The 18,551-nt window shown below is 46.8% G+C and overlaps 1 protein-coding gene across 6 annotated transcripts in view; it reads left to right on the top strand.

The window, feature by feature from the left end:
* The window catches only part of LOC143843452 (uncharacterized), an 85,610-nt gene that overhangs the window by 7,019 nt on the left and 60,040 nt on the right, over window positions 1-18,551 (top strand). For 3 of the 6 annotated variants that reach the window (XM_077349513.1, XM_077349512.1, XM_077349510.1), the window contains exons 2-3: window positions 2,192-2,999; window positions 4,842-5,975. The exons of the other annotated variants lie outside the window; for them this stretch is intronic. The gene's annotated coding sequence lies outside the window, so the exon portion shown is untranslated. The remainder of the gene's footprint in view (window positions 1-2,191; window positions 3,000-4,841; window positions 5,976-18,551) is intronic. 6 annotated transcript variants of the gene reach the window in all.

The following is an 18,551-nucleotide window of genomic DNA, read 5'->3' as shown; positions in this document are numbered from 1 at the left end:
CACTGACCTTGATAAAACCATGGGCTGACTCATTAGGCTGCTCATGTATATATGTGTTGATGATGAATCAGAATCTTAAAAATGGCAAAACAGGAGTGTAGCACCCAACTAACAGAGATAACAAGAATTGTTATGAGCAGAACAGGATTCATTCAAAGAACAATAATTCCAGTGCATTTCCATAACAAGACTTTCATTGGGAGGAATTCAGTTTCAAGAAGGCTTCAAAACTAAGCATTGGATATAACATTTTACAGCCTGGTTCACACATGTAGGAGAACTGAGTGGCAGAAAACTGAACTGGCAAAATGGGATGTATCATTTTAGACTTCAGCTGGAGGATGGGAGAGCAGGTTTGGGAAAGAACATAAAAGGTACTCTGCAAAGAGGACCAGAAGGCTATTATTATTACTGAACCATGAGAAAAGGTGGAGTGTAAATTGTTGTTGCAGTCTCATGATGTGGTATAAAATGTGAATAAGATAAATAAATTAGTTTTAAAAAGAAGTCATTCTGATCCAGCATCTGGTTTCATGCAACAGCCACCAAGTTGCACTGGAAGGCCAACAAACCAAGGTTGTCTTCTGATCCTGCCTTCCCTCACTGAGCCTTATTACCTTTAGGAACCACTGCCAGTAGGAAAACCAGCAAGGGCAGAGAGGAGGACTCCCCCTTTCTTCCTGACCTTTCAGTTTTCTAGTGGCTTGGACCTCTTTTAATAGAAAGGAAGGCCCTTCCCTGAAATCTACCACTTGCATTATCCCTTATAGCCAGTTAGTCTTCATTACAGGCCAGAGTCCAAACTGCCTGAGACCGGAGGAGAGCGGCGCTAGAACAGTATGGCATTCTTGGCGTTGCTTACACTGCACCTCCCCGGAATGCTTATATTGCCATTCTGCTCTGGTTTGTTTATTGCCATGCAAAATATTTCCCCCTAAGATCAAACCTTTTTTATTGCATAAAGACAGTGAGCAAAAAGAAGAGGAAAATGATTCACACTGTATGTCCAGTCCAGGCCATTATGCCTGAGTGTTCTTGTGGGCAGACCAAAAAGCCTTTCAGTCTGTTGGGAGTAGGACGTCAATTTCCAAGGCTCTTACTCTGGAACGATCTCACTGAGTTCAAGGCAGAATTTCAGTTTGCCAAGAAACTTCCTCAGATGAACAGATATTCATAATAGATAAAATAAGCATGGAAAGCAACTGCTTTAAGACCAAAGTCCAAGGCATACAGACAACACCAAATGAGACAGCCTCTGAGTAAACAAGGTCAGGATTGGGCTGTAAGGGCCTCAGGAACGCACATCCATAAAAGACATAGCATAGTTGTTCAAACTGATGTGGATTCCTCCTGATTTTGAAAAGACATTCTGAGCCAAATCCCTTTCCAGTAAACTTTCAGAAACATTAATCACTGCCAAAAATAAGAGGAGTAAATCTTTCATGGCACGAAGAGTGAAGGGACTGGAGACACCCCCCCCACACACACACACACAGACACACACCGTCTTTAGGGTTCTGGCCCTCACACGAACAGAGGGTTGGAAGCGCTTGAGCACCACCCTGCTTCCTACCACTGACTTCAATGGGACAGGTGGGTCTTCTGTAAATCGACTGCGGCTCAGATTGATAATCATCGGTCAGCTTTGTCTGAATAATGGAAGAGCGGTTCTGTTTTTACCCTGTCCTCTCCTGCAGGACTTTCCTTTGAGCTCCAGCTTAGGAAAAATGGAGGGACGATTCCTCCCCCCTGAGTTTTGCCAGGTATTTTTCTTGGAGCAGTGAGGACTGGGTTATTTTGCATCTTATTTAATGATGGAGGGAAAACTGGAGGGGAAGGGCAGACTGCATTCCCTTGAAAGGGGAGGAAAAAATTGACCTTGATTCCCTCCTCTGCTTCTCCCCACCCTCGGCCGTTCCTTGTGAAACCGGGGTGGTGGGGGTGGTGGGGGGGCATGAGTGTTATGTGCTGCCAGGCCCCTGCATCTTGCCCCGGTGTATTCCAGACTCGATAGAGGGACGTTTCATCTTGGCTGACCTCTGCTAGCTTTTGTCCGGGGAAGTGCCACCTGTCACAGAAATATAATTAAAGTCGGAGGCATAAATCATTCCAGTGTTGATCACCAAAGTAACTGCGTACAAGTGACACCTCTTTTCCCAGCATAGCTGATCCCCGCCTGTCTCCCGTTTAGTTGTGTCTGCCCAGCTGACCCGCCCAGACATGTTCTTCGGAGTTCTCCTGGCAGGACGGCGGAACAGAGAGAACACCAGCAACAACAGTCTAAGGCTGAAGACTCCTGCGGAATCTGGAGGAGGGCTGGAAGAGCCAAGGGAGAAACAAGGTGTTCCAGTCACCGAGGGCAGCCCGAGACAGAAGAAGCCTTGAGTGGGCTGGCAGAGGAAGAGCAGAGAGAACATGAATGCCTAGAAGAGAAGGGACCAGAAACAGACAGAAAGATCAGGCCTTGGAGCACTTATTTTATTGGGTGAAGGAAGTGGATGCAGAGACCTTTTTCTCCCTCTCCTTAAATACTCAAATTTGGAGCCACCCCAAGATGATCACTAGACTGAAGACTGACTGATCAGAAGCAGCACTTCTTTACTCAAGAAATAATTGGATTCACGGCCAGTGAAGATAGTGATGGCCACCAGCAGAGATGGCTTTCAACAAGAGCTAGGCAGATTGATGGCACCGGCCATGGTGACTAAAGGGAACCTCCGTATCCTGCGTTAGCAGCCCTTTAAATGCCAGTGCTAGGTGGCAACATCCAGGAAGGCCATGGCCTCTGAGCCCCGTTTGTGTGTTCAGCCCTCCAGGGCAACTGGTTGGCTGCACTATTGGGGGGACCATTTGTCTGATCCATCAGGGCTCTAGTCATGGAATGTTTGGCCAATGGTTGCTGTTTAAAGCTCAGTTGTTGTGGTCCAGAGGAGGCCTGACCCTCCTAATAAGAAAGGATGCAGGAAAATGCACCTGATCATGTGCAGAGTGTCTTTCAGGTACCAGGCTTTATTCATCCCACACAGCTTTATATCCTGACACTGTTGTTTTCCAAGTTAGGCATAGGGGTTCCTCGGGCATGCCAGAGGCACTGGCAGAAAAGCCCTCCACTCTGAAATCTGTGTCTTCAGGACAATTTAAAACTAAATAGAGCTACTGGCTAGGAGAGTGACAAGGCCCCAGGCTTAGCTGAACTGGACACAATCTTCTTTTCCCACAAATCACTGCATTTGCTACTGCAAACTGGAGAGGGTTTCAAAGAGCCCTTCTCCTGGCAATAGGATTTCATTTATATAGAAACAGACCAGTTGCTGCATCAGTATGACAGCAACAGAAGGACAAAAGTCTGTAAAGATGCAAAGGAAGCGCACTTTTTCGATAGATACCCACCGCTTCCTTCTCCTTCACCTCTACTTGCCAGGAGCCCAGTTGCCTCCTTCCTAACGCATCTATGCTCCGAGTAATGTAAAAAAAAAAATGCTCAGAGAAACCATTCCAAAAACCCACCAGAGTTTTTTAAAGAAAAGACAAGGCAGGAGCAGAACACAGGAAGCAGAATCTTCTCACCATCCACTCTTCTTCGTAAGGATGCTTTAACACAGCCTCAGCTATTTTGCAGAGCGCATCAAAGAGAGGCTGCCTTAGACCTGGAGCTCCAGCCACGAAAGGGCAGGCGTTCAGTTGAAAGAAACCCAAGGGGAGGAAGCCCCAAGGTTCGGGGAGTTCAGTGGTTTTCTCTCAATTGTGTCCAAGGAACAAAGCTAATTTAGTCCCTATGTTCTTTTTAAATAGTTGGAAGGGGGGGTAGTTTCAATGGGAGGGGGATTCCAAGCAGGCCCAAGTCCCTCTAATTGACCCGAAAGGGATCCTTACAGACCCTTGGCTTGGCTGGTCCTCCCCTACGAAGGCGGGGGAGGCAAGGGCGCTCGGTCAGGAGCAAAATCTCTCTCGGTGTCTAAACCCAGAGAGCTGAGAGTTGCAGACCCAGGCAAGGGCGCTCCGCCTCCGCCCTCCAAGCGACTGAGATGCAGCCTTCAAGAGAGTTTCTCGAATCTGCGCGCGCGCCCATCGGGCCGGGGACTCTGCTGTGTCCTCCCCGACTCACCGCGGCATCCTTGACAGATGGGTGGGTGGGTGTGGATGGGGGGGGGGGAGGGTAGGCATACTCAGATTTGGAAGTAAGCTCCGCTGAAATCATTGGGGCTTCCTCCCAAATTTTCCTTCCACTCCTTCACAACCCAGTGGCGGTGTGTGTGGGAACAGAACATGGCCTGCCAGTGGATGGCCAGCCAGCTGCTTGACACAAACGCTGCTCTTTAGGGCGTCACTAGGACTTTCACTTTCTTTTAGGAAATGCCTTTTGCAATCAGTCGCTCCTGGGAACGACCCAGTCCTTGCCGGTTGTTAGGAAGCTGCACTTGCTGGACTTGTTAGGAAACTGGCAAATATTGGCTGGAGCGGACGTGGATCTGATCCAGCCAGGCGCCTTCTGCACAGTCGCTCTTTTGGCAGTCAAGGCATAACTAATCCGTGTCCACAGATCCGGTGTGTGCATTCTTGCTTGGCATACTTACAACGGAGCCGTGGGCCGCCGGGGTTCGGACCTAGTAGCCCTTCCTGCCTCTTCTCCGCAGCTCTGGTAGTTAGAGGTATTCAGAGGACGTTCGTTTGTGCCTCCACTTCGGTTGGGTGGGGCTAGGGGAGCGGGAGGAAACGAGGTCCCCCCAGATGCACGTGAGAGATGCCGCCTCCCGGGTTTCCTCCCGCAGCCCGAGGGGACCGAAAGCAAGAGGCCCGTCTTCTGCCTTAATAACGCCGGCTCTTTCTTCCCTCTTCAATAGGACCGCCACTTGGGCCGGCATTGGCGATCCCGGGTGACAGAGAGCGGAGCAGCCCCTTCTTGGACCTTTAAGAAAAAACACCCCAAGGAAAGAGGCGGCACAAGTCTCCTCAGCGCCCAAATCCCGGAAGCGAAGCTCCTTATCTGCGGAAGACCACACAGACCGTCCGAATTCACAGCATTTCTCCTTAACGAAATTCGATTTCATCTGGACGGCGAAGGACAGCTTTCGAGGAAGCAGCTCGCTGTAAGTGGTAGGATTCCGGGCCTACCCAAGAGAAGCCAGAGCCGGAGACGCCATCTGCCTCTTGCTGCCAAGACAGAGCAAATGTCCGCCCTCAAAAAAAAATCTACACCTAATTTGCATTTTTTCGGACTACTCCGATCTCCCTGATCTCCCCGAATCTCACCCTGACCGGGATAGTGCAGGCGAGGCCGATCTCCTCAGGTCTCGGAAGCGAAGCAGGACCGGCCCTGGCGAGGACTGGGATGGGAGACCTCCGGGAGAAACGGGGGTCATGATGCGCAGGCGGGTAATGCAGACCACCCCCCAACCGCCCTGGCCTGGCCTGGCCTGGCTGCCAGACCGTCTTCGGCTCTCCTGGCTGCTCTGCCATACAGTGAAGGAAAGGCGTCTCCGGGGCTCCACGAGTGGAGGGGCCCTTCGTCGCCAAGCGAAGCACGGAGCAAGCCACAAACTAGGCGCGGATCCACTTCCTCAGTTCTCAAAGTTGCCTTTGCTCTCCCAAAGTTGCTCCCCGCCCGCCCCACCCCGGAAAAAACAACAACACAGCACGCTGGCAACCGCGTCACCCGAAAGGGCACTAGAAAGCCTTGCGCCTAAAAACGACTCCTTAGGACTGAGTGGCTTCTACCTCCTCACCAACATTGTTTCCCTGTCGCTTTTACTTCAGCCTTGGCTGGCAAGATCTTGCCCTTCTCTCTCCTTTCCTCGCTCTCTGCATCAAGCGGGCCGGGCCCGCCCCAAGTTCCTACGCTTCAGCCGATGTCAAAGAGCATCAGGTTCAGGTTTAGATTCTCTTCCGGCCCTGGGGCTGCGGCTGAGCTCGGAAGCGTCTCCTTCCCGGGCCGTGGAGGGCGATGCTCGGAGCCAAGGGGCTTTCAAGGGACGGCGGTAAGATCGCGGGGTGAAGGACGAATCCTAGTAGCGGGCGCCTCCCACGCTTCCTAAGGGCCCTGCTCTTGAGAGGACCTTGGCCCTCCTCTCTTGTAGCACAAGCACACGAAGCATCCGCACAGGGTTGGAATCCAGCACTTGAAAGACCAGCCAAGTTTTAGTACGCCCAGAATTCTTCTTAAAGGCGCCGCCGCCACTGTTCTCCGGCTTCAGACCAACGCGGCGACCGGTCTGAATTTGCTGGAGAGCATCCGTCAGGCTTAGTTCGCATAGAGAGATGTTTGGGATTGGGAGTGGCCAACGGGGAGACCAAAACCCTCCATGCCGCCTCCCCCATGTTATGTTCATTTGTGCTGCGAACACTCTTCCGTTCTGCACCCCGCGGCACCGCCGCTTGACTGACTCGCTTTACTGGGGCTCGCACGATGGCAGGAAGTCACAGCTCGGATTTCCCGGGCTTCTGACCAGAGTTTATTGTGCCTCTGGAAGAGCCTTTCCTGATACCAGCCCGGGCAGGGTCGTGGCTAAGAGCGGTGGCCTCTGGCCTGGAGAACCGGGTTGGAGTCCCCACATCTCCTCCGCAGGCAGCCAGCTGGGCGACCTTGGGTCAGTCACACTTCTCTCAGAGCTCTCTTGGCCCCGCCTACTCCACGGGTGTGTGTGTCTGTTGTGGGGAGAGGAAGGGAAAGGTCTTTGTAAGCCGCTTTGGGACTCTCTTTCAGGTAGTGAACAGCGGGGTATAAACAACCAGCTCTTGCGGTAGGGAAGAAAAGGCTGAAGTCCCGCGGTAGAGAAGCCCTTCTGCAAGGCTCGGGACTTCTGCACCTGAATCGATTAATTGCCCCAATCAATCCCTTAATGACAGCGCAAAGGCAGATTTCCTTAGCGGTGGTCATTGTGAAACCCATAACGGCGTTGCTGGAAATAATTGAGCTACAATCTCAAGGAAAAAAAATTACTCTCAGCTATCAATTCCGTGCGCACCGTTTAGTAGAGTTGCTGTGACTATTTCTGTTATTTTATTACAAAAGGATCAATGGACATGATGCTTTACCGAATTTCCTAAACAACAAGGGCAGGAGCTCGGCCTCAAGGAGCCTGCTACTGAAAGGGAAGCCATCTTTATCCCAAATTCCCCAACAGGTCTGACTCTAAACAGAAATGGATATATTAAGGCACCGATTAAATCTATCCTAAGACATTCCTAAAATCACCCTATTTAGAAATTTGGAGGTGGGATGGAGGTTGGAAAATAAAACATTAGGGAACTGATAAAGGGACAGGGCACAACCCATTTAAGGGTTAAAAATCTAAATAACAACAACAACAACAACAACAACAACAACAATAAGGTTAAACGCCCTCTGATATCAAGGGGCATAACTTTGAGGACATCAAGTTTAACGGCTCAAGGAATCTCAAACTTTTTAAAGACATCCGCGGGAAAGAGATGTGGCCAAATTGTGGTCCTCTCTTATCAGAAGCCGCCCCCTCTCACGCACTCCATGGACAAGCGCAACCAGTGTGGACGCACTTTGTGTGGCTGAAGTTCACTGTAAGCCCGAGTGGTCCTCCTTGTTCGGCAGCCTCAGAGGGCAGGATCCCAGGCGCACTTGCGCACTTTGTCCTCTGGGTCGGGGCAGGATAGCTTCCCGGCAGGTTTTGGCCCCATGCCTGCCTTCGATGGGCCGAAGGATAAGTCTGGTGCAGGATAAGTCAGACCTTTTTGAAAGCGCAGAGGGTGAATTTCAGTGAATAATATCTGGGATTTTCTTTCCCCCGTTTCTCCTTTTCCTTTTGTTTGGTCCCCTTCGGTGAGTGTAGTGCAAATTAAGTAGCAGGGGTGCGGGTGGGACAGCAGGGAAGCCTCCCTGATCCCCACGAGCTCTTGCTGGCGTTTGCATGGTGCCAAACTTCTGTCGCTCGTTCTTTCCCAAGACTGGACGCCCGGGCCTTTTCCGCAGGAGGGAGGGACACACACACACACACACACACACAGCTTTTTTGAGGAGGGGGGTTTGTCCTCCATTGCAGGCTGGATAACTTTCCTGATCTCCTCAGATCAGAGGCCACTTGTTGACCCACATCCAATATCTTTTCAACGTCAGGCTTCCACCACCCAACTAGCAAACCCCAGGGAGGACCGCTTCCTCCTCTTCTTCTCTCCTTTGCAACTATGGCCAACCCGAGGTCCTGGACTGCTACTGTTGCTAGGGGGGTGGACGGCTTCTTTTACACGGAATGCTAAGCCGCATATAGTTTCACGGAGGGAGGGTGTGTGTGAAAGAAGCGAAGATCGCAGTGCCCTCCCCCCCCCCCCAGTGCCCTGGACGGTTTCTCCGGTGCCCCCTGCCTCCTGATTGCCTGGGGAAGGCCGGTGCCCCGGGCATGGGGCGCAGGCAGGGCCTTACCCTCTGGAGAGTGTCTTCCCTGCTGCTCCAGAGGAGCTGCGGGGTGGGCCGGGAAAGGAAGGCCTCCTCTGCCTTCAGCCTGGTTATTCTAATACAGATCCCGATGCAAAATGAGCACTTCATTCCCGAGACCTTTAATATCGGCTTCCTTCAGCGGCTGTGAGCGCCCGTGAATAATTTATTCTGTGCCAACTGCAACTAGCATTTCCTGAAGAAATTAAAGAGTTTGGGGTCTGGAATGCTTTGATTTGTATTCATCTTCTTTGGGTTTAGGGGGCAGGAAGATGTGTTTGAAATCAATGGAAACTTAATAAACAGAGAAGGGGGGAAATCAAAGAAATAATCCAGCCAAATCTTCTTATTATAAAACAGCAGCTGTTAATAATTCAGGACGACCAAATAAACAAATCATTGAATTATATCGCAATATGAGAATTGATGCATTTCAGCGGCAATCCGGACAGACAAGGCAATAATATTTTATTTCACCTTCCAATAAATTATCTCCGCAAAAAGTTCTCACTCGGAGCAGCTGGGCGCATTGCTCACTTTTCAAGCGAGGGCCTTTCCCCGCCCCCCCCTACTCCACCACCTTAATTTTCTTTTTGCAGTTCTAACAACTCTAGTGATGAAATCAATTAAAAAGTAATATTTCCCCCCTCTTGCTGAAATAAAAGCGAGATGCGGGAAATAGAATTAACTGTCAAGATTTGCTCCGGATTTCATCATAAGTTCGTGGGGGCCGAGGCCGACCAACTTTTCCAGCTCTGCTTCCTGGGATTCTCTCGGCTAGTTTCTCTATAGCCCCCCCCCCCCACTGGAAGCAGCAATGCAATTACTGTTGTTTACCAGGCATTACCAGTTAAGCTCCCCCATCCCTGTACAAGCATCACCAATAAAGTAATAACCAGAAACTCACAGGCCCTCTCCTCCTTAACAAGTTTTTGAAAGAGAGCCGCTGCCTTTTCACCAGTTAAAGACACAGACCGACTAAGCCATGGGTAGTCAAACTGTGGCCCTCCAGATGTCCATGGACATCTGGAGGGCCACAGTTTGACTACCCCTGGACTAAGCCTTGTGGTCTGGCTGTCTGCACTGACACCCAACCCACATTCTTTTCATAGTCTTTATGCTCAGAGATGTACCTAAAAATTTGGAGATTCCCTTTCCAAGCATAGACCTGGCCAGTTAAACAAGCAACTCTTTCCCTGTGGACATAGTCCACAAGGGGCCTCTGCAGGTAATGGACAGAGTGATGATGGCTCATTAGCACATGAATGAAGAAATGAAGGGAGCTTGCACCTTCCCCCAGTTGGGACTGGGAGCTGTCCCCCAGAAGTGAGAAAGTGAAGCAAGTGGTCTTATTCAGAGAAAACAGCCCCTGGTGTTTCCCACCTCTTTGCTTCTCAGAAGGGTGGGCTGAAGTTGAGATAAACAAACTCATCTGCATTTCTCCTTTCCAGTCCCATGTCACTTTCCCAAACCAGCACATGTTTAGCATGTGAATGCTATGGCAGGCACCTGGCGGGATCATGTAGATTTCTTGCAATCCAGCTCTAACAAATTTTACTCAGAAGTAAGTATGTTCTGGAGAGGTCCCATGATTTCTGTGTTAGGTTGCCAAATGACCTGAAGAAAAATGTCCTGTTCTTTAAAAGAGCTCAATGCATGGAACAGGCAGTTCCTGACATGAAGCAAAACAACATCACCGGGTAGATAACTCACTATTTAGCCTTTGTTCAAAGGACAGGGCAGTGTTTCTCTCCAGGCCAATTGGCAACACTATGTTATTTATGTAGCTGCACTCTTGTACACTTCACCAAAGAGTAAAGGAACATGGGAAGCCAACGAAATATGAAAAGCAAAGCCAAGAGCTCTTATGTAAAAACAGAAACCAAACCTCTGCTCCAAAAGTTAACTGAGCCAAAAGGATCAGTCCTATGTATGTCTACATGGAAGTAAAGGCCATGTTGGCCAAGAGAAAACATTTGAAACAAGGTGAACCTTGCCAAGCTGAACTCCTGTGGCTTCTTGCTTGGGAGTAATTTCCATAAATGCTGTGATGTTCAGTTGATTTTACTCATGGATTGCGATCCAGTCCATTTATGTCCTTCTCTGTCCTTCCTCAACTTGAACATTATGAAATGTATGCTGGAACAAGTACACAAAAAAGCAGGACAACTCATAAGATTTTTCTTCATGTGGCTTAGCCCTCCCCCTTACTGCATGAAGAAAACAAAAGAAGCTGGGTCACCTTCCGAGAGCAGGAATTCAGAGTCGAATACAGTTCTCCCCTTTAAAAACCTTACTGCAAAATTTACCTCTTTTCACTCCTTTGATAACATGACTCCCTTCAAGAAAAATACAGCTGTTGCTAATCTCCTCTGGGAGCCCTGAGCACGCTGTTATTGACTTTAGACACAGACCATGTTGACAGGGATTTGGAGCTCAGAAGGGCAGTCAGACCAAGAATGCATGCAAATGGGTCTCCTCATCACAGCTGGAGCCACTGAAGGGCTCGGAGTTGGGGGCTATCCACAGGCTGGTGGTGAATAAAAATTATTCCATACATTTATATCCTGCCCTCCCACAAATGTGCTGTATATGGACTTCATATCACTCCATTTTATTCCCACAAAAACCTTGTAAGCTGAGAGAGAGAGAGACTGGCTGCATGCCAACCAGTGGGCTTCACCAATGAATACCCCACCATAATCAAGAGCCAGCATTCCAGCTGCATTTTCAAAGTCCCCCTATAGATAAAGAAGAGGTGGTTCTTCGCCCCCCCCTTCTCTCTGCCCTAAGGAGTTTCAAAGCAGCTTACAGCTACTTTCGTTTCCTCTCTTCACTCCAGGCGTCTTGTGAGGTGTCTGGGACTGAGAGTGTTCTGAGAGAAGGCCCAAGGTAGGAGAGACTGAGAGAGCCCTGAAAGGGATTGTGACTAGCCCAAGATCACCAGCAGGCTTTCAGTGGAAGAGCTGGGAAATCAAACCTTGTTCTCCAGGTTAGAGGCTGACACGATTAATCATTGTTCCACATTGGCTGGACTTATCCTAGGAAGATATGTTTCTTCCTTCCTGCTCTTCAGTGGAATAGTCCTAGGACACAGCAGTAAGAAGTGTGTTTGTGACTTGCCCATAAATGTAAGAGAACATAAACCTTTCTTCTAAAAAGTCAGTGTTGCATCACAATGCTGGGGCTAATAAATGAATAAAATAGGCCCTTCTCAAGGTTACATAGTCCACTGAGGTGGCCTCCTTGACAGCTAAATATCGAAATGTTACTGCTCTGTGAAATCATGTGGTTCCTTGGAAGTGGATAAGAGTTGACTGAGGGCAAAGAACAGGGATGGCAGACAAGATTCAAAGACCACTTGCCCAGCTTGTTTATCACTACCGTCTTTCCATTGCCATGTACAACTGGAATGAACATATTCCAGAGTGTGTCCTTAGTTCATTCCATTAAGCCCCCCAGGCCTGGCTGGCATTTTGCATGAACAGTGCATGCATGCAACCACACGCTCCAGAATCCCTTGCAATGACCTGGAGGTAATGCCTTGGATGTAGTGATAATTTTTGCTGATGAAGGTATTGCTATCAGTGGAGCATGACTTTCTCATTTTACAGCCAAAGATTCCTCCCCCCAATATGCTGCTCCTGGAGGACAACCCATCAGGAACAGCATGAAGGCAAGAGAGAGGCCAGCCATGATGCGGGGGAGTGGGCAAAAATCACCTCCCCCTCATCTGTGGAAATCCTCCACAAGATCCAAACTCATGAGTAGGGTTTATTTGAGAAGTAGGAGAGCATGAAAGACATGGTCTTGGCAGGTTGACCCAATACCCTAGTATGGGTACCAGTTAGTCCTGAAAAGATAGCAGCAATTGTAGTCCAACATTGTCAGCAGAGTAGCTATATTGGTGTGTTGCAGCAGAAACAATAAAGTTTCTTCCATCACCTTCAAGACAAAGACCTGGAGTCAAAACTTTTGTGATGTGAAGCAGCTTGTAGAACATTAAAATGTATGCCACAATAAAGCAATTTGTTTTTAAGGTGCCACAAGAATCGTTGCTGTTTTATCACTGCTTTAAATTTAGTTGACATGCCAAACAAAACTTGAGATCTTTCCGTTCTGAGTTTTTGAATAAGGTTCCACCCCCCCCCCCAAATTAGGGAGTTGCTCTGTGCAAAAGGTTGCCCTGTTTTAACATTATCTTACCATTTTTATATGGAACAGATTTTTGAATACAGCTTTCCCCATTTTTGAAGTGTTCTGTATAAAAACAAAGCAAAGCAAATTATATAGTCATGACAACCACTTTTGGGACCTTCCTTCAAGTGCTGATGTATAATCTATTGAAGAATTTGTTCTTGTCATATTTCTATGCTGCCTTCTCTCCAAGGCATTCAGTTCAAGAGTTTAGAATCTCAAACACGACATCCCAGCCATGGATTACATTTTAGTGAACCGTGACTTGGTGCTGTACAATGCAAGGAGTGTTGGTGGGGCTCAGCACCTATTAGCACACAACTTTTAAAGGTCTTAAATATCTGAGACCAACCTGGCTTAAGGATGATCCTCCGCAAACCTACCCAACAGCTTTTAATAAAACATCCTATTAAGCCTCTATTAAAAGGACCAATATCCCCCCCTTAATAGTTGGTAATCCTGCCAATTGAGGGTCTCTAGCACTTCTTTTATTTTAATTATTTAAATGGCTTCATAGAAATATTTTGGATCGGTGTCTTTCAATAAATGTTTTTCTACAGGATCATTAAGGAAGCCAACACTTAGTTTCCAGGGTTTTTTTTTTTTTGCATCTTTGCAGTAAACTGTGTGTGGCATTCTGGTGCTGCCCCATACATCACTTTGCACTCTTCTCAGCCTTTAAGTCCCATTGAAGCACATGCTGTAACGGCTGACTTTGAAGTGTGAGCCCCTACCTCTGCAAAAAAAAAAAAAAAAATGGAGAAGGAAAACAAGAGAAAAAGGATTTCATCACTTTCTGGCCTCTCTGAAAATTGTGAAAGCATCATATCTAGGCCACCCATAGATATAGTAGGGAGGTCTACATACTCAGAGGACTCTCTACTAATGCAGGAAAGTATGACTTTGCAGCTTAAGAAAAAATACCTCTAGAAACCAACCACTGACCAGATGGCAACTGGAAATGCTCTGGAAGGGATGGAATATTGAGACCCACTGAGTGTTAGTTAAAAAGGGAAAAGGTAGTGGCAGGAGAAGAGAAACCAGCCTGTTTGAGCACCTGAGAGAATTCTGGTAGAGGAATATTTGATGAGGGCTTTCCTAATTGTCTTCCACAAGCACCAGGTGTTAACACAACATGTTACAGGAAATAACCCAGCCACCTTCTCCTTGAATGCTTTCTGAATGAAGAGGACATAGTGAGGTGGCAGTCATGCTGCAGCATCTAAGTGCTCATGTTGGGTTCTGCTAGCCAGCGGGCTGTATGCCTCTATGGTACTGCAGTCATGGCCCCAGCAGCCCTGTTACTATGCTCCAGTTGGACATTGCCTCCTTCTTTCCATTATGGTTTTTATTGGTGGCCTGGGAAAGGATATTTCTTGTGATTCACACCATGAGATATTGTTGTTGCATGTGTTCTCATGGGGTCCCCATTAGAGTCTCTCATCTGTCCATTTGAATGCTTAAGGCAATCTTCAAACATGAATTAAAACAACAATAGATTCATAATGTTGGAAGGGACCTAATAGGCCATGTAGTCCAACCCTCTGTTCAGTAAAGAAAGTACACAGCTAGATGATTTCTGACAGATTGTCATCGAGCATCTGCTTGAAGGCCCCCAAGCAAGGAGAAGCCTGCCTTCCCCACCCCTGAGTAATTCATTTCATTACTATACTTTTATCATTAGGAAGTTTCTCCTGATGTTCAGCTGAAACTTTTATAACTTTTATAACTTAAGCCTAGTCATCCTCCAGGGTAATAGAGAACAAGACTTTCCCATCTTCCATGTAATGTAAAACTGTTTTATTCTTACCTTTTGTACTTTGCATGTTGTACTTGTCGGCAAGAGGGCATAGCTTGCTGTCTTATGGGGTTTAATAATTTTTATTATTACGCTGTAAACCACCATGAGCCAGCTGGTCCGGGAGTGGCGGTATAGAAATCCAATTAATAAATAATAAAGTAAATAAATAATAAGTAGAGGGAGGGGAAGAGAAGTTTTCTTGGAAAAGTTGAAGGAACTAAGATTGTATTGGTCTGACATATGCAAGACATACGTAATGGAGCAAGCAAAGGCTTCTCTGTTATGCTGTCCTGTTGTGTCTGTTATATTTGACAAGCCAATGAACACTACAAGTAGGATCAATCCAAAGGATGCTAGTGATCCTCTTCCTAAGATATCCTAGTTTTGTTGACCTGTTGGAAACTGATTTCTTTTACTCCCCATGTTAACTTTTTCTCTCACCTTTACTACACAGAATGAGACTTTAAGTGCTAGTTTTATATTGGGAGTAGCCATAGTTCACTACAGGATCAAATACACCCATAAACCTATGGAAAGCAGTGGATTTAATTACACTTAACTACTTGTTGGATCATGTCCACTGCGTGGGACTGTCATTTATTGTTTTTACTTACGGCATGTCCTAACAACAGCATTGTAGACAGGAGACCCCGGGATGGTCTGGCAACCGGGCAGGAGATGTTCAGAGTTGGTTTGCCATTGTCTACCTCTGCTTCATGACCTTAGTGTTCCTTGGGGGTCTCCCATCCAAATACCAGCCAGGGCCAACCCCTCTTAGCTTCTGAGATCTGATGAGATTGGGCTTCCCTGGAAGTAGTGGCATCGCCATTCTGGCAAGGATGGAAAGAATTTTGAAAAGCAGCATTTCATGAAGTGATGTATTCCTATCCACAGCACACACATTTCTCAGCCTCCTTTTTTGCCTCCCAGATTTTTGTTTTCCGTCCCACTCTCCATAATGTGGCAGAATAGATTAGGAAATTGATGCTCATTGATGCTCAGTTTTACAGGCTTTTGTGCTTATTCCCTCTTGTATATGTCTGGCTTATTATTCATTTCCTTTTAAGCAGTCCAATAATGAGCCTGCCCAGCATCCCTCTGCAGCTTGTCCTCCTTATATTGACATCTCATTACCTGCAGGATTTAGCTTTGACCTTAATTTGCACGGTTTTGCTCTCCCACTGGTATCTGAGCTAAACTCTCATACTTTCAGGTTTAATGGTTGGGGAGAGCAGAAAGGTAATAGAGAGAAATGCATACCCCCATGTCAAATAAAAAACAAAAGCCAACTATCCCCAAGGATAATAATGGCAAATTAAAGGTGGGGAACTCATCTGGTAGCAATCGCTTTCTTCCCTCATCTGGGAATGGCAATGGAACAAGACTATATAGGCATGCGTTTGGCTCTCTCATCTTAGGCTCTGGTACAGTCACTCAACCACACAACTTGGGGTATCTCTATCTTTGGAGCTTGTGTATTTGTATCTTTCGGAAAGTCCTAGAACTGCAAGTCCCACTAGGTGAGCATACTCTCATGACTGGATTGTGTTAGCGATGAATCTTTGGGTTCAGCTTTGGCCAGTCGCTCTCTCTCAAACTTTCCTATATCACAAGGTTATGGGGAGGAGAGGAGAGAACTGTGTAGACTCCCCAGAACTCCTTAGACACAAAAATAGCTGTGAAATTTGTGTTGCACATCTTCAGTAGGTGAGCATGACTATGATCATGCAAGATGCAAAGCACTGATATGTTTTGCCTGTCTGCCATGTGTGTCAAATCGCTGTCAAACAGCAGTTCAATAGCTCTGGAGTTTCATTTCTTGCCTTTGCATGGGCTTTTGCATCTGTGCCATAGCTGAGATGACACCATGTGGAATCCTGGATGGTCAAGGTTTGGTAATTAAATGGAGAGACTACATCTCCCATGATGCGGTGTAAATGTTCATGCATGAAATAACATGGACTTAAATGAACAGCAGATGGGAAGACTTTTTTTCTTAAAGCACTCTGTTTACATCTTGATTGATTCGCTTGCTATTTATATGAGTGGCTGCCATGAGGCATGCAGTGGCAATTGGCCTATGAGGGGGGAAGGAAAGTGGGACTCCCCTCCAACTGGGTGAGAAGGAACCTGTGTGAGAGCTGCTGATTGTCCTGCATGGTACTATTTAAATGCATGAGAAGCAAGCTGGTGAACAGGCTCAAAATAGTTGCCAACAGCTAAACCAGCTAATGAAAAACAGTCACCTGTTCATCACTGCAAAGCAGATCATGAACTGAACCAGCAGGTATTTGAACCTCCCCATCCTAAAATGTAACAAAGAGAGACAGCAGAGCTGGTACACAGGCAGGGATATGCCAGAAGAATGTTCAGTGGAGAAATGTTTGCATCTTAATTCTAAAGTCTATTAATAAGTTTTGTACAATCAGACAGCATAAGAATTGTATTTATGCCATTATTAGGCACTTGCCAGATGAATGTCTCACATCCACTTATGTTGTAGCTACCATTTCCCCTCCTGATGGATTAACATAATGTTCATCATGTGCACTACATTGTATGTATCATCCTAATAACAGCAGCAGCAACAAGAGTAACATCCCTTCCTGTGTTTCCTTGCCAGTCTCTGATTTAAACGCCTAGGGCTTCCCACTGACCATTGAGCCTCATCTTCTAATGACTGATAGCTTTGCATTTAGGGTAAAGGTAAAGGTATCCCCTGTGCAAGCACTGAGTCATGTCTGACCCTTGGCGTGATGCTCTCCAGCGTTTTCATGGCAGACTCAATATGGGGTGTTTTGCTATTCCCTTCCCCAGTTGGCCTCTTTAAAAATGCGAGAGGAAATAAGTACAGAAGGATGACTGGCTGACAGACTATTTTGGCTATGTCAGGCTACAGTTGTAAGGAAGAAGATAACCTGGTGCACCCATGATGACAGTAAAGATGCTGGATGTTGGAATGAATGCTTGTGAGAGATGCCATCCTTTGCAGGCAACAGATTCTGGCCTCTGTCCTTCAGGTCAAAGTATCATCCCCATTTTGAGCTACTTTCTTCCCCCAGTTTGTCTCCTCATCCATGCGGCAACATGGGGGTGAGAATCACTCTTGCTCCCAAGCCTTCCCCGTCATTTATATCCTCCCCCATCAAGTCACTGAGTTTGGACAAAGCCCTTGGTAGACCATCATGGTTGTTTCAAGCCCACTCACAACTCCCCCACTGACTTCTAGTTACTCCAAACACAGAGCAAGCATAATTTCCCTAGGAGCCCTGTGCTTGAAACAGGAGACACGAGATACTGCCTGCAGTTCTCAAAATGGCATCCCCCATCACCCCCGGCACAGGGCTGTTTGCAAAACTAATCAGGATCATAAATAATAATTAATAAGAAGAAATAATGAATAATAAATATCAGACACCCCATGGCCAAAAGCCCCTTGGGACTTCACACTAGTCTAATTAACAATGTGCACAATTTACTGCACAAATAAACTACAAGCAGGGATCAAGAATTCCCAAGGAAAATGACAAATGGGGGAGGTGGAAGTGTGAAGAGTTGTCAAATACTCACATTAAAGGCATTTTCACACTCTTACTTCACACTTAAACCAGTCTCTGTCCTTTTGGGCTCTTTCTTTATCCACTCCTGAGCCCGTGAAGTTTGTATTTGAATGTGTGTGCACACATCTACATCTATGTGTGTATCAGTCCCTAGAAGTTACATCAGAAAAACTGGCATAAATTTGGAACAATGGGAGTCTTTCCCCACTGGGAAAAAAAATCCAACATTAAAAAAATCTATACTATTTAAAAAAATTACTGCCACTATTTTAATAAGTAGAGGATCCAATTTTGCAAGTGAATTTATATAATAATGAGGAAATGACTAAAATTACATGAAGCTCCATAGGCTGAGAATTTTGCAGGTAACATGCTTATATCCTTTTCAATCTCCTTGGATTATATGTGAGGTGAATTCTGACTGAAGCACTTTGATGTTTCCTACAGAAATTCATCTTGAGAACAGCCATGCATTGAGCAAATCTGAACTTGCATAGTACATGCCTGGCCACTGCTATCTGGAGTTGCTTTGGCCCATTCCAAGAACTAAATCCTCTCATTTAGCAGAGAAGAGGCATTTATCTCCCAGAGT

This window comes from Paroedura picta, chromosome 8 (assembly GCF_049243985.1).
Source record: "Paroedura picta isolate Pp20150507F chromosome 8, Ppicta_v3.0, whole genome shotgun sequence".
Lineage (NCBI taxonomy): Eukaryota > Metazoa > Chordata > Lepidosauria > Squamata > Gekkonidae > Paroedura > Paroedura picta.
Note: the sequence above shows the minus strand (reverse complement) of the source record. Positions and strands in the feature narration are given on the sequence as shown.